Here is a 15,616-nt window from a genome sequence, read left to right as displayed (position 1 = left end):
TCATATGCCCAAGTTGTACAGGCTGGTGTAGAGTCTTCGTACAAAGAATGCACCGTCTTTATAACCCCTGACCACATGTGCGGTCTCAACCATTCCTAGAGACAAAATAAGCCCAAATTTTAATACCCGACCTCAATTACCAATACTTAGACATATAGCATGTCCCATCTCATTGAAAAACTATCGGGACATAACAGGACCACCTTGAACACCCCTAAATTGACCACCTGTCCAGTCATGACAAATCCAAACTTGAAGATGAGCCCGGAAACGAATTCCTTGGCCCCAAAAATCTTTATAAACATATATCATATGTCTATATTTAAGCTATAAGTAGTTTTGCCATTTTCGGACAATTCTGGCCCATTGTGCATGCGTAAGAATATCATTCACAGTGGTTTTTTTTAAATTCAACCAAAATATCTTAGCATTGAACTTAATTTGCTATATCACATAAACTAAACTCTTAGCTTACTGTATGTAGCACCACTTCATTAATATGTTTCCTTTTTCTCATTATTGTAACCAGTTCATGCTTTCAAAACAAAATGTTAACTAATGCGGTATGGTATTCAATTCAGGATGCGAAAACGTTTTGAAAATCTGCCACTCCAAAAAAAGTGTAGCCGTCCCATCTCTCCTGGCCTGTTCTTTGTTAATAAAATTTTTGTTAATTTTTTGCTTTAATTGTTGTGAAAAATGATATATAATGCCCATCTGTGTTTTGTTTTTTTTTACTTTGTGATTGTAATTTCCGTTTAATTTTGTTTGTTCATTCGATTTTAATTCATCAAATAGATTAAATGAATTAAAATTGAGCAAAGAAAATGCTTTTGATACAACAACAGCAAGGGCTATTACAACAGTATTGTATAGCACCTAGTTTTTTTGTTTACTCTCTTAAAGTTCTAGTTTTTTCATCGCGTCTAAAAGAAAAATTGCCAAGCAACATTAAAGTATATGATTGTAATAAAATTTTTATTCAAATAAATTGACTAAATCAACTTTTAGTTGACTTAGTCGATTTTAAAAATGTATTTGTCAATTTTAGTCGGCTTTGAAAAATACATTAATCGATTTCGTCGACAGTCGAATAATTTCAAACTCGTAACAACACTAGTCTTTTCGTAATCGTTTTTTTTTTTAACTTTATTCTCGCTCCTCACAATATTGGTGCCAGCAACCTCAAACAAATGTAACTAAATTTATTTAACTTTTTATTTCATTTAGCGAAAGTTTTGTTTCCTAAGGTTTTAAATCTACTGTTAATACTACTCCATCATTTATCATTTGTTCGATGCTAACAATCATTTATGTGCACGTTGCAATTGATTTCATGTAATTTTATAACTTGTCAAGACTTCACTACAGAAAAAAAGGATGTCATACAAAAATTATGCAAAATTACAAAAGTAAAATCTTGTGGAATTGAACTTTCGATGCATGTCAACTGATAAGCGGATTGCTCTTTAAGTTATAAGAAGAAGGTTTTTAAACAACTTGGATTATGCCACACCACATTGATTGATAAACATATCAATGTAATAGTAAATAGTAAATTCTTCAAAAATAACCCTCTCCGTGAACAAAATTTTTATCATTTATACACATCAATCTGAAACAACACTTATGACATCAATCGAGTTACGCAATTTGAATCATCAAATATCAAAGACTCAAAACGAAGTTCTCGAGGTAATGGTTGATTTATCAAACAAATACGTGTTTCTGGAATCTAAAGAAAATCAAGAAATTGAAAGAATAAATGGCGTATTCGCAGAAGCGATGGAACATGTAAATAGATGGATATTGTGCAATGGAATTGAAAGATCGAACTTTAAACAAAGGATTGATCTAAAACCTACTCTGGCAACGGAAAAGCAATAGTGTTATCAACAGTCGAGCATTTGAAACTTGATTGACGAGTATAAAGTTAATAAAGAAGAAAAAGATAATTACGAATTTAAATCAATCAGATCTACATAAACCCTGCGTACAAAAATAATTTAACAAACAATTTAGATGAAAATACTGCAAATATTGGACAGGATTTATGGAAATAGCTAACACATGACTTTTTAACAATATTTATTGGCAATAAAAATAGACACGAAAGTTGGAAAGCTTCGTTCAATTCATGTATCAACCAAGCTCCAGCGACAGCTGAATATAAATTACTTCAGTTACGTCAATATTTATGTGACGGTGCATTAGAAGCAACTGAAGGACTTGGGCATTCATCGTTTGCCAATGGAGCTGCAAAAGAAAGAATTGAAAGAAATAATGACGGATCGAGGAGAAAGCTCCTCATGTAATTGGATAAGTTGAAGAACTTCAAACTTATGAGGGAAAACCAACCATGATATGTGGCAAGATTTGCCGACTTGTTGGATTTGGCAGTAGCAAATTTAAAAGAAGCAAATATAACTGAAGAACGTGGAACATTATACCATCAACTACAAAAAAAGGTTCCAGAGATGATGTAAATAAGATAGAAATGACGGGTTAATATGAATACAGACTAAACAAAAATGTTGAAACTCTAAAGAGGTTTGTTGTTGAAGAAGCAGATTTTCAAATTGCAGCAACAGAGACTCTTCATGATTTAAAGAAGAGCACTGGTACCAAACCGTCTGAAGATTCGTACTTTACTGACAATGAAAAAGAATTTTAAAACTAAATCACGAGATTTTGTTTTCTTGAGTTGGATAATTGAAAATGTATAATAGACTGGAGTTTATTAAAGAGGGGGAGAATGATCGGAAGAGTTTTGAAATTTACGTCAAAATCATTTTGTGGTAATTTGGCGTATGGAGGGACATACCGATCCAATAATTATGTGTGGTTGTGGTGTCGGAGAGTCTTTTTATGTGTCAAACTACCACAAGTGTACCATATATGGAACACTAATAGTAGTTTGACACATAAAAAGACTCTCCGACATTTATGGCAACTATTAAAAACCAATTGTATTTATTTTAAAGATTTTAACTTTCTTGCAAATAGAGTAGATAATTTATAAGTGATATGTTTACATAAAAGTAAGTGACATGGTCAATGTGAATGATCTGATCTTCAAAATATAAGTTATAATACACAATCGGTATTAATTCGTATCACCATAGTTGATATTGCATTTTTCGTCCAGTTTTTTTAATAATAAAGTAGCTGGTCTTGTTGGATAGTGTTTTGAGACTTTGTGATGATGCTTTCTTTTGTAACACGAGGTTATCCTGAATATATTTTCATTAATACATCAGCTTATATTTTTAACTTGCAATTAGATTACAAAGTCTTTAGTTCGCATCACATGATATTGCGAAGTTCTTTTTTACCATGATGTAATGACTTTACTATATCCTGTCTTTGAAACTGTTAACTGAGCCGCGCTAAACCTCAAAAACTGTTTGAGTTATAAGTTCCTATTTCTCTTTTGAGATCCCTTTTAATCTTCGTATTATGAATTGAAACCTTTCAAAAAATATTCAAAATTTTAGTGACTTTGTAAGTGTCAATAACAAGAACAAAAGTTGCATAACAAATACTTCATTATGAAAAATTTTAAAAAAGTCATTGTCATTTAAAACCTAATCTTATGGGTTTATACTAAAATAGTTATTTATCTCCATTCTCAACAAAAGAAAATTTTTACTCCAAAAAATTTAATAACTTAGAGAAGAAAAATGACGTTGAAAAAAATGTACAATTTTCAAATATCTTTTTAAGGAAGATTCTAATAAGAATCGCTCATTACCAGCATCATCTTTTAAATTTCATAATCAGCATCATCTTTTAAATCTCATTACCAGCATCATCTTTTAAATCTCATTACCAGCATTATCTTTTAAATCTCATGACATCATCTTTAAAATGGCATAAAAATGTTAGATGAATTTTACTGTAATGAAAACGAAATAATATATTTTGATTCTTTGTTTTAAAAAAAAATGTCATATGTTTTAAAAATTATACACTTTTGTATATAAAAAAAGTAGTAAACTTTAATATTTAAAAAAATGATACATATTTTTCAGAATATAAAAAATTTCTTAGTTTTATATATAAAAATTTTCTTTCTTACTTTAAAGTCTTTAAGTTACAGAAAAACATCTTTTTATCTTCTAATCTCTTGAAATCTTCAAAATAATCCTTACCATTACGTTAGTTTTACTGGTTTGCAATGAAATATGTCATTTCTGTTTTAATTGCTTGTCGCGGACAATAAAACGACTTATTAAGATGAATCTTTTGAAGTTTTTTTTCACTTTTGCATTAATCTTTTAATCTGACTTCGTAATTGTATTGTGGAAACAAAAGCGTCTCTATTGCAAAAAATTTTTTAAATTTTATAATATTTACTTGATCTTTTATCAAAATTTAAAAAAAAAAAATCCTATCAAGAATATATAAACTAATAAGTAAAATAGGAACAAAGTTTATTCAATAAATTATATATAAGTTAATGAGTAATACAAGAACTTGATAAATTAGATGCTCTAGATAGGATTTATAGTTTTTAATTCCCTCCCTCCCTACAATAAAAATAGTAAGTTTATATTAATTTTTAAAAGTATTAACAAAAATAAAATATTTACTTTACAAAGTGATGTATTCCAAGCGAAAAGATTATTATAACCAGAGCAATTAGTAATATACCCCCGGCTAATAATAAAAACTATAACTTTTATCAATTAACTTCTTAATCAATTCCTGCCAACGCAACTCTAACACCTTTTAACTATTACATCGATCCTTTTTTTGTATCCTTGAATTGTTAGCAATTCATTTTCTTGAAACATATATGGGAAAGTCCTCTTGAAATCTCTTTTTTTATTTAAAAGTTTAACTATAAAATTGACTACCAAACCTCTTAGGAAAGTTGGGCAAATGGTCAATTTACATAACAAAATATAAAAAAAAACCTTAAAAGGTTTTTAGATGTCGGTCCTGGCAATTAAATTTAACTTATGAGCATAATGCATTATATTAACAGTTGTCATGACGCAGAGTTCATTTCCTTTTATTTGAATGAAGAAATCATTTGAACTCACTTAAAGGGTAAATGAAACATTTCCATTTCTTTATCTAAGACAGTTCCTTACCGGCTCATTTTAAGATAAACTCGTTACTTCTACCACTATAATTTAAAAATACCGTGGAATTCTCTCTCAGCAAGTTTTATTTTAGATTCAAGTTTGGGGATTACAGAGATAAGTCTTTATAAAGTCACTGTAAATTTCTCTGTAAAAATGTAACTATGGTAAAAAGCATACCAAGATAAAACCAAGTTTTCAGATAAAATGATGACAATCCCAAATAAACAGCATAGTAACAATATAAACCTTTATTAATTATCTAATTTAATGACCATCGTAAGAGGGTAAATCTATAAATGCATTATATATATGTAGATATTTATGAATTCATATATTCATCCTCTTATATATGTAATATATTTTATATATATATATATATAGAGAGAGAGAGAGAGAGAGAGAGGGAGGGAGGGAGGGAGGGAGGGAGGGAGGGAGGGAGGGAGGGAGGGAGATAGATATATAGATAGATAGATAGATAGATAGATAGATAGATAGATAGATAAATAGATAAATAGATAGATAGAGAGAGAGAGAGAGAGAGAGAGAGAGAGAGAGAGAGAGAGAGGTAGATATACACACATATATACAGATATTTATGATTTGATTTGGTAGGTACTCTGCCCAATTTAAAATGAAAAATTTTTTATATGTTCTGTAGTTCATTCATTTCAAAACATAGATGAAGTCGTGTAAAGAAAACAATACAAACTTTCTAATTCTTACGATTAAAATAATCAAGTTAGAATAGAACAGAGACAAGGATTACAAAATTTTTAAATTCAAACAATACGAAATTAAATAACTCGTCTGCGCTGTCTACATAACCATATTAACTGGAATAACTTTTAACTCTTGTTGCAAAACAAAAATTGCGAAACGAAATCAGTAATCTAAAATAACAAATCAATAACAGTCGAGATGCGTACAGTTACGAACACGTTTAAAATATTATTTGCTCGATAATGCGCATGAGACTTGAAAGTACTGAGAAAAAATGACGAAATAGAACATCCATTAAATATATGATAATACTCAGTTAATATTTACTTGTCAGAGGTACTAAATTAATTTTTTTACAAGCAAGAGTATCAAAGTTGTTCATAATTATACATGTATGGTTTAATTTTTTGTTTACGTAAAGTTTAATTTGTCTCTCAAAGAGAATAATCTTCCAGGTCTCTTTAACTTTAAAATGTGCACAACGGTGATAAGCTTTTTGCTCTGCAGTAAAAAATGTTTTTCGTTTATATAGGTAAATGTACCTTCAAATTTATAGAGCAAGGTAAATACTTTGCGTAAAAAAAAACAAAAACAACTTTTCTTAAAAAAAATTTCTTTCTTATATTTGGAGCATAAATTTTTTAAAAAAGATCTGCTCTCAATCGTGGAAAAATTGATGATGTCCAAAGAGTGGCTGATTATTAAACAATATCTATTTGAATCATTATTTATTGCTAAAATATTACCGTATATTCCATCTATAATTTTACCTGGAAAATATTGTTTTCAACGTTTTTTTTTCTTTGAATTATCTATTTCTCCGATTGCAATTCCTTTCAAATTTTTGTCGTAACTATCAGTAGAAAGTAACTTCCACAGTCTTTCTTTCTCTTCACAATATTTATCACAACCAAAACCAATATTTTTTAAGTTCGTTGATTTTCTTTTACTGTCTTTTAAAAGTTCTTCTGAAAGTGAAATCTTTGAGGAAATTTCCGATGCGATTACAGAAAGATCAATTTTGTGTTTGTTTGGCAGAGATGTTATAAAAGACAGACAAATATTAACAATAAGTATTTTCATCCATTTCGTCATACACATTTTTTTCACAGTTTGTTTCTTAAAACTCGTAGTAGTGTTCAATTTTAATTGCTCTAGAAATTTTCAATAGAAGAATATATAGATTAAACAATAAAAAGTCCAGTAGGTTTTTTGCGTGATGTTTATTTATCAAAATTACTTACTTTGAACTGTAGAAGTTAAGTATCTTTCTGCGAACACCAAGAATGGTTCTCACAAGAATGGCGAAATGTTAATTATTTTCAAAAAATAAGTCTCGAGGAGATCTCTAATTAAGAGTTAAAAATCAATAAACACATTTCATACCTTTAAAGAAGCAACAAATTTGGGAAACGCGATGAATTAGCTCCTCCGAACAGTTATTTACCCACTTTTCAAAAGCTTTATTGGGTGTGCGTATCTTCCAAAGAAGATGGAAAGTTTTTAATTTAGAGGTTTCAATTTTGAAACGATATCTTGACTCGAGATAAGTAATTAAATTTCTTCAAAAGTCAAATGTCGGTAATTCAAGTATTTTCTATTTCTTCTCGATTTATTAACGATGTTTGATAATTGAAGAGTGGCTTTATTGTTACTGTGCTTGCAAGAATTACTGCGTTTCAAAAAAATTAACTACTTAATCTCAGTAAATTGATGAGAAATAGATCATATCTATATTGATGTTTATGCGTGTCATGACCATTGTCACTAATAAATCGAAATAGTAATAATGAAATAATAATGAACTTTTATCTCTTAAAAGAGCAAATAAGCACAGGAACGTCAGGATGAATGAAAAATGTTCTAGAAAGAGCTGGAGAAACTCTTCATTTTGCAAGTTATCAGCAATAAATAGATTTTATTCCATTTTTTGAATAAGAGAGTGTGAACTCTTTCCCCAACAATATGGGTAATTCTTACAAACCACCTTTACAGTTTTTTATCAAAACATAAATATTAAAATAAGAACTAATGCATTATTAAGTTTTATCAAAAGTTCTTTGTAATATATAGTTTAATTATGAATGTGCGTAACCTGAAGGAAAGGATCTAATGGCTAAAATTGAGCTTTTAAAAAATATCGCGCCAATGCATTTCTCAGTGTTACATAATGTTATTGTGCAAAAAGTGAGAGTTTTAAATCCTATTCATTGTGGTAGTATTAGTTACTTCTGATCTGAGTAATACCAGTTTTACAATAAACTATCTTCCTGTAAATTACGCTCATATGATAAAGTTGTTTTAAAATTAATCACCATGCAATATCCCTATATTGTTACTTGTAACTGTTTAACTCACCGGTGAATAAAATTTCCTTTTTTTAATATAGTTTAAAAATTGCACAACAACTGTTTAAATCATCAATTACATGTCCCTAAAAGTTTTTCTCTAAAACTCTTCAACAACTTATTTAAATCATGAATTATAATTAATGAACAATTAATATGCAGGACGGTAATCAAGACAAATGCTTAATTTAAACAAATTAATGCAAAATAAAAGTTTTTCTCTAAAACTCTTCAACAACTTATTTAAATCATGAATTATAATTAATGAACAATTAATATGCAGGACGGTAATCAAGACAAATGCTTAATTAAACAAATTAATGCAAAATAAAAGAAAGCAGATACCAATTATGATGGTTTTTTTGAGGTTTAACTTTTAAAAGGTAAAGTTTATGAAATGAATACTGAAGAATACTACTTCTACAACGTGAAGGTTGTGTTGTAGTTGTTATAGCTTTTTGAACATTTAAAGAAGATCAAAAAAAAAAAAAATGAAAAAATAAAAGCGATTGATGTCTAGAAGTTTATTGTTTAATTAATATATCGGATATTTATGTTTGCAATGTTGTAAGTTTTTTTATAATTTGTTAGCATTTTTATTAGCCTAGCAGCAGCCCAAACTTAGAGTTTACTTAAAGGGATGAAACGATTTGTAAGCAAATATTTTCTGTATATTTTTTCTAAATCATTCATACAATTTCTTAAATATTTGAAGTTGATTTTATCAAATGGCAACTTTTAAGAGAACCATTGTTGGAATTCTCTTTTCTGAGAAGCATTCCAAGGTATCAACTAGCATAGATAAGTTACTTAAAAGATAATAGATGTGTTGATTAGTCACATTATCAAAATGGAATAATATAAGACATTGTTTTTGAGAACTCTTTTTAGTGATATTAGGGATCATATTTTAATGTAAAGATCATATTTTAATGTAAAGCTCGTAGAATCAGCATTCTACATACGATGATTAAAATCTAATAATATATATGCGGTGTAACGACTATAATCATTAAAACCTGCTTTGCGAGCATATCTTGATGGTAATAATTTAAATGTGTCAATTCTGAGACAATGGTAACTAAAGTGATTCCAAATGGAGTATTGCGACAAATGATGTAAATTTTTAAATCATTGGAACATTTAAAGATAGATTTCAAATCGATTTACGTTATCTTTGAAAAGAGCAAACAGGTGTAAAAACATTTTTTTTAAAAAAATCAACTGAAAAAAAGAAAGTAGAGCGGACGTTGTAAATGGATTATTTTAATAATTATCAAGATTCAGTGACGTAAATAAAGTGGGGCACATATCTAAGATGGAGTGCTCGCTTCAAAATTAGTAAGCAGTTTTTATTCTCCTTCATTGTTGTTTGGTCTTCCTAATGTTTAGATTAATCTATATTTCTATATCACTACGTTATTCGCTTGATTCGATGTAGATATAATCTTAAAAATATTTATCTAAGTAACGGAATAAAAAACACATGACCAAAAACAAATCAAAGGAAAAGCTTTATATGTATTTAACGTGTTTTCTATGCGGATTGAAATTTTTAGTTCATGGCATATTGAATATAAGGCCTGATGAGAATTTGCCGTTTCACATTTTACTTTTTCTCTATATACCGTTTCTCTTTTTAGTATCCCTAATAGACTAAGCTCACCATATGAAACTTCTGAGATGATATTAGGAAATAAAATACAATCAACGCATTACTGCAATAAATAGTGGTGATCATAGTAGTAGTACACTTGATGTTTTCTTCGTTCGAATTAATAAAATTTCTTTCTTTATTATGGAAGCTCTAAAAAAAATAACGTTGATTAAATAATTTCCATTTATTAGCTAGAAACCATAAACAAAAAAAACATTTTCAACTGAAGTATAACTCTGACTATTGAAAAGTTTGTAAAAAACAACAAAAAGATATGATCATAAAAATAGCATATCTAACAAAACATCTGTGCTAGGTAAAAGTGTACATCAATACATTAAAACTAACATTAATATTAAGTTGGGTAGCCCATATTCTTTATTACTTCACCACATCTTGATGGCATACTATTAAAAAGCTTTTGACATCACAAGTCCTCAATCGGGTTCAAATTGGGACATTTGGTTTGACATTCTATAACGTTAACACTATTTCCTTAAACAAAAAATTTACAGATCTTACTGTATGCTTTGTCGTGTCGTTGTCGTGCATTAAAAACCTAGCAGCAGGTAGGTTACCATCAGTAAATGTCTCTATTACGTTTTTTATAATATATATATATTTGTCAAATCAAACAATTTTTAGTGATAAATAAACATCATTGGAATCGAATTTGTGAATATCATTCAATATGATCACCATCACATTCCAATATTAATTGAAGGCGCCAAGTAAAATAAATACTGTCAGTAGTTATTTTACTTGGCCCGAAATTTAAGTCGAAACTGAACAAGTAGAATGTTGCCGAAACCGAAATTTTTGTTTCGGTAATTTTTATCTCAAGTAAAACCCAAGTTTTGTTGAAAACTCTTCTGTTTATTATAATATCATAATTTTTTCTTTAGCATAGGGGAGACCGGGGCTAGTTAACTACAGAGGTAAATTGACACACTTTGTTTAACTCAGGAGTTTTTCATCAGAAACGTTTAGAATTCACATGGAATCCTCCTACATAACTAATTCATCTTCCAGTGTAGTATCAGGATAATTAGTGCACGCGCATATAAGTTAACGTTTTTTGTGTTTTTTTTACTAATTTTTTAACTTTTGTTACTATATTACTTTTTCAATTTTAAAAAGTAATAGCATTGATAAACGTAATAGCTACAAATAAACTCGATTAGACGTAAGTGTATTATGGTTCACTATAACCTGACATATTTTGTGTTTTTCAATATTTTGCGTTTTGGGGGGTCTGTAGGACATTTTGTAAATAAATAGCTTTTGGGATTAGTTAACACAATAATTGTGGGTCAAGTTGGCAACATGTACCAACTTATAACTTTTTGCATTAGCCTTAAATTCACTTAAGTTATATATCACTGCAGGTCTTCAGACATGAGATATTACAAAAGAAAAACAGAAAGGGCTATAACTCCTCAAAATGTTATCAAAACAAGATATTGATGCAGTTTTAATAGATAGAAGGTCTATGTGTATCTGTATGTGTAACATTTTTAATACTTTAATTAATATGTTTGCAGATTTGTTTAGGTCAACAATGATTTAAAATAAGAACTTTTAGCACAATTTATCACAAAAGCTTCTGAAATTTATTATAGACTTTCTCCCAAAGTGAGGAAACAAGCTTTTCAGTATGGAAAAGCTAATAACATCAAAAAGCCTCAGAATTGGAATAAAAACGAAGCAGCAGGAGGAGACTGGTTCACTGTATACCTCAAAAGACACAAAATGTTGTCAATAAGAAAACCTGAAGCCACAAGTCAAGCATGTGCTTCTAGTTTTAATCCCACAAATGTTGGAAAGTTTTACAAAAATTTAGAAATTGTTCTTAGTCGTTTTAAGTTGGAGAGTGGAGATATTTGGAATAGGGATGAAACTGGTATTACTACAGCTCAAACTCCAGATCGTATTGTAGTTCGTAAGGGTGTTAAACAACTTGGACGTGTTTCTTCTGCTATGAGAGGCAATTCAGTAACTGTTGCAGTTGCTATCTCAGCCAGTGGGAATTCAATTCAATCTTTTTTTATATTTCCACGAGTGAAGTTTAGAGAGTATTTTTTAAATGGTGCTCTCAATGGAAGCGCAGGTGCTGCAAACCCTTCTGGTGGATAGCTTAAGCTCAGTTTTTACTCTTTCTGTTAAATGTACTAGAAGCTCAAAAGAAAGACCTGTTTTGGTTCTGTTAGACAAACAAGTTTTAGACTACTTCAAAGCAAATAGTGTATCTGTTTGTTCATTTCCAGCTCATTGCATCCACAAACTGCAGCCCCTAGATCTCGGTGTATTCGGTCCTTTTAAAAAGTACACAAACCAGGCTCTGCTAAGTGTAAGTAACGTTACTCATGTTGGCTTAACAATATCAGAAAATGACAAGCCAGAAGTTAATTGCTCAAAAGATTTAGAACCATATTTTCATATCTTATCTTCAGACAATAATGATGAGCCAGCTGTAATTTTAACTCCTGAAGATTTAGGACCATTCAAAAAAGCTAAAGCAAGAAAAAGAATTTTTAAATAAAAAGAGCAACAAAAAAATAATAATGTCAGTAATAACATATTTACTAAATGTGAGTGTTTTAAAAAAAGGAAAAAGAATCTATAAAGATGAAAAAGTTAGATATGGAAAAAAAAAAGAAAAGAAAATTGTTTAATAAGTTTAAAATGGAGGTGAGTGAAAAGCCAATTAGTAAAAGAAGCATATACCTAATGGAAAAAAGTCTGAACCATGAAAATAACTTGATGATGAGGAGTGTTTTTGTTTGGTTTCTGTTGGAACCTTTTCTAAAAGTAAGCCTGAGGAAAGCTGGGTTCAGTGCATTAAATGTCACCTTTTGGTGGGTTCAGTGCATTAAATGTCACCCTTTTTGGGCCACTAAATTTTTTTTTTTAATGTTTGACACTTGAACATACTTGCCACATTCATATTCTTTTGAACAGCATTTTAATATTTTCAAAAAAATTCACCAAGAAATGCACAGAGCTCAAAAACTAAAACTGTAGCCAACTAGCCCCGGTCTCCCCTACCATTTTTTAATTATATTATAATTTTTTTTTTTTTTATCTGCTTTTGATTTGGGTAGCTTTATGTAAACATTTAAATTAATTTTATCAAATTGCAAAAGCTTGTTGGGGGCTAGAAATCTTTAGAGCTCTTTGCATAAAACAAAATAATTTGGCTATTGAATTTCGATTACAATCCAACTAAGTCCTAATAATTTACATCACAGACTTAACTTTCAAATATATTTTTTTGCTGAATTTCATTTGTATTGTGAGGGTGGGAATTTCGCATGACAGTTATGTGTGTGTTCTTACTACTCTTACTGTTTTTAGGTGATAAATATGTGATGTACGTGTAACGGCGCAGGTATGATAAAGCGTGGTAGGAACATTAGACTTTTCAATAATAACAAGTATATTAAGTAAATTGATAATAATATCATCTTAATAAAATAAAATACTTACAATAAATATTGCCATCAATTCTTCTCATATAATCTTTTAAAATTCTTCTAAATTCTTTTCTCATATAATCTCTTAAAATTCTTTTAAATTCTTTTCTCATATAATCTTTTAAAATTCTTTTAAATTCTTCTCATATAATCTTTTAAAATTCTTTTAAATTCTTTTCTCATATAATCTTTTAAAATTCTTTTAAACTCTTTTCTCATATAATCTTTTAAAAATCTTTTAAATTCTTTTCTCATATAATCTCTTAAAGTTCTTTTAAAACTTTTTTGTTAAATTTCTCTTTAAAATCTGTTATAGCTCTTTTCTCATAGAATCTTTTCCTAAGGAGAATTACTCGAAATCTCTTAAAACTCTTTCTTAACACTTCTTCAAAAACTCTCTTTAAAGTAAAACACTTCATCAAAATCTTCCCTAAAAAAATCTCCTACAGACATGCCAAAGTAAATCTCAAAGATTTTCTTGATCGATTATTTTTTTATCTGTCCGCAGATGTTCTTTCGAATTCTCTTACAGACAATGGATTTTTCTTTCTTTAAGTTTTCTACTTTTTTTTTAACTTCTGAGTCATGGTATTCTAAAACAGCTTTTACAAATTTTCTTTTTATTAGACTTTGTATCAGAATGGCTGCAGAACTTTCTAGAACTTTACTAATTAAAATCATATCATTGTGTTTCAAGTCGTGTTTGCGAAAACAGTTTTAAACATTAATGGTGGGACTTATTCATTTTTCATGTCATTAGACATGTGTGTCCACCTGGTGTTTTGGTTGACTCGCTTTTTTATTCGTTTGAATGTAGTATGCTTGAAGATGATATTTATAATATTCTCATTTTCCTTCCTCACAATATGTTGGACGATATTTTTGAAATAGAAACTAATGAATATTCACCTGAGACATGAATTAGTATTTCAAGTGAAATGCATGATCAGTTAACTATTAACATGACACCAAAGTTCTATTAATACTGAAAACACTATCAGTTGTGACGAGTAGGTAAACTTTTACTGAAACTCGAGAAGTGTTCAAGTTACTTAAATTGTGGTATTTTATTTGTTTTCTTGCTATTTTTGAGCAGAAATCTTTTTGGGGACTCAAAAGAACACCTACCTATTTTCACATTTAAAAGATCTTGCTTCAAAATCTGAATCGTCTTCATACTCTTGTTGCACTCCAGCGGCTACTTTTTGGTCTGATTTATCTTCTGATGTTAGATATGTTGAAAGTTGCAGTGCAGGTAAATCATGAGAGCTGTGCAATAAGGCTGGCAGCTACAAAGTCTGTCAAACACACCGTCTGCTGTATACAGACAGATGCTATGTTTGGTTGCCACACTGAGTATTTTTGGTTACTTCCTTTCAATTTTTTTGTTACACAAAAAATTACGATCTGATAACTGGTTTTTTAGCTTACGTCACTTCATCTGTATGGTAAAGGCTATGGGCAATTAGCCTTAATCCAATCGGTCCATCGTTCTGCATGTCGAACAGCAGATGTGAGCCCCTAACATCTGCTGTTCGACACTCTGCTGGTGTTGAACAGCAGTTATTCTCTACATCCTGCTGTTCAAAAATTTCACTCCGAGGTTTGGAACTGGAATGATTTGGTGCTGTTTCAGAGCGTAATACTTGGTTCGATTCCTCGAAGGTCATAGATCAAGATATGCGTTAAAAAATAATTAAAAAGTTTATGCCTCCATACACCAAGGATAAAATACGACATGGATTAATATAAGAATACAAAGAGCACCTTCAAATTTGTTAAAAATATAAGAACACAAAGAGCACCTTCAAATTTGTTAAAAGTTTGTTTCTATCAAAGAAAAAACGTGTTATGGAGTGGTAATTACTGTCTACATTCTTATTAAACATGCTTGGTTCTCTTAGATCAACAACTTAACGAAAAGAAAACCATCAAATTAAAACTTGGCATAAGAAAAGAAAACCATCAAATTAAAACTTGGCATAAGAAACCTACCGACGTGCGTACAAAATTAATCCCGAGATGCTGGAAGGTTGTTTTTAATACGAAATTCTACCTCATTAAGTATTGATGGAGCCTAGTTCATAGCTTTATGTTAAGCAGAACAAAAAATTGTAGCAATATTTTTCTTTGCTGTAATGTGATGGTTTAAACTTTTGATTTTTCCGATACCAACAACAAAGTATCGTTGATGATTGTATCGTACACCCGAGACTTCCGAGACTCTGATGCTTAGTAGAATGGTTATATTGTTGAACTTGGAATTTGGAATAAATTTTGTGAGGAGTGTGAATAAATGTTGGAATAAATTTTGTGTGG

The 15,616-nt window shown here is 29.6% G+C and overlaps 1 long non-coding RNA gene across 5 annotated transcripts; it reads right to left on the bottom strand.

The window, feature by feature from the left end:
- Positions 1 to 2,972: 2,972 nt before the first annotated feature.
- Positions 2,973 to 7,481, bottom strand: LOC149887995 (uncharacterized). 5 transcript variants are annotated; one of them, XR_016452718.1, is made up of 5 exons: positions 7,061 to 7,481; positions 6,587 to 6,970; positions 4,082 to 4,322; positions 3,755 to 3,898; positions 2,973 to 3,471 (listed from the first exon to the last, which is right to left on the bottom strand). It is a non-coding gene; the product is annotated as an uncharacterized LOC149887995 (long non-coding RNA). The 5 variants fall into 5 exon arrangements; XR_016452719.1 differs by having other exon boundaries at positions 7,203 to 7,481; XR_016452717.1 differs by having other exon boundaries at positions 6,587 to 7,481.
- Positions 7,482 to 15,616: the final 8,135 nt, after the last annotated feature.

The sequence above is a fragment of the Hydra viridissima genome, unplaced genomic scaffold, assembly GCF_058129835.1.
Source record: "Hydra viridissima isolate aposymbiotic clone 2 unplaced genomic scaffold, HvirCarnegie_v1 scaffold_5, whole genome shotgun sequence".
Classification (NCBI taxonomy): domain Eukaryota; kingdom Metazoa; phylum Cnidaria; class Hydrozoa; order Anthoathecata; family Hydridae; genus Hydra; species Hydra viridissima.
Note: the sequence above shows the minus strand (reverse complement) of the source record. Positions and strands in the feature narration are given on the sequence as shown.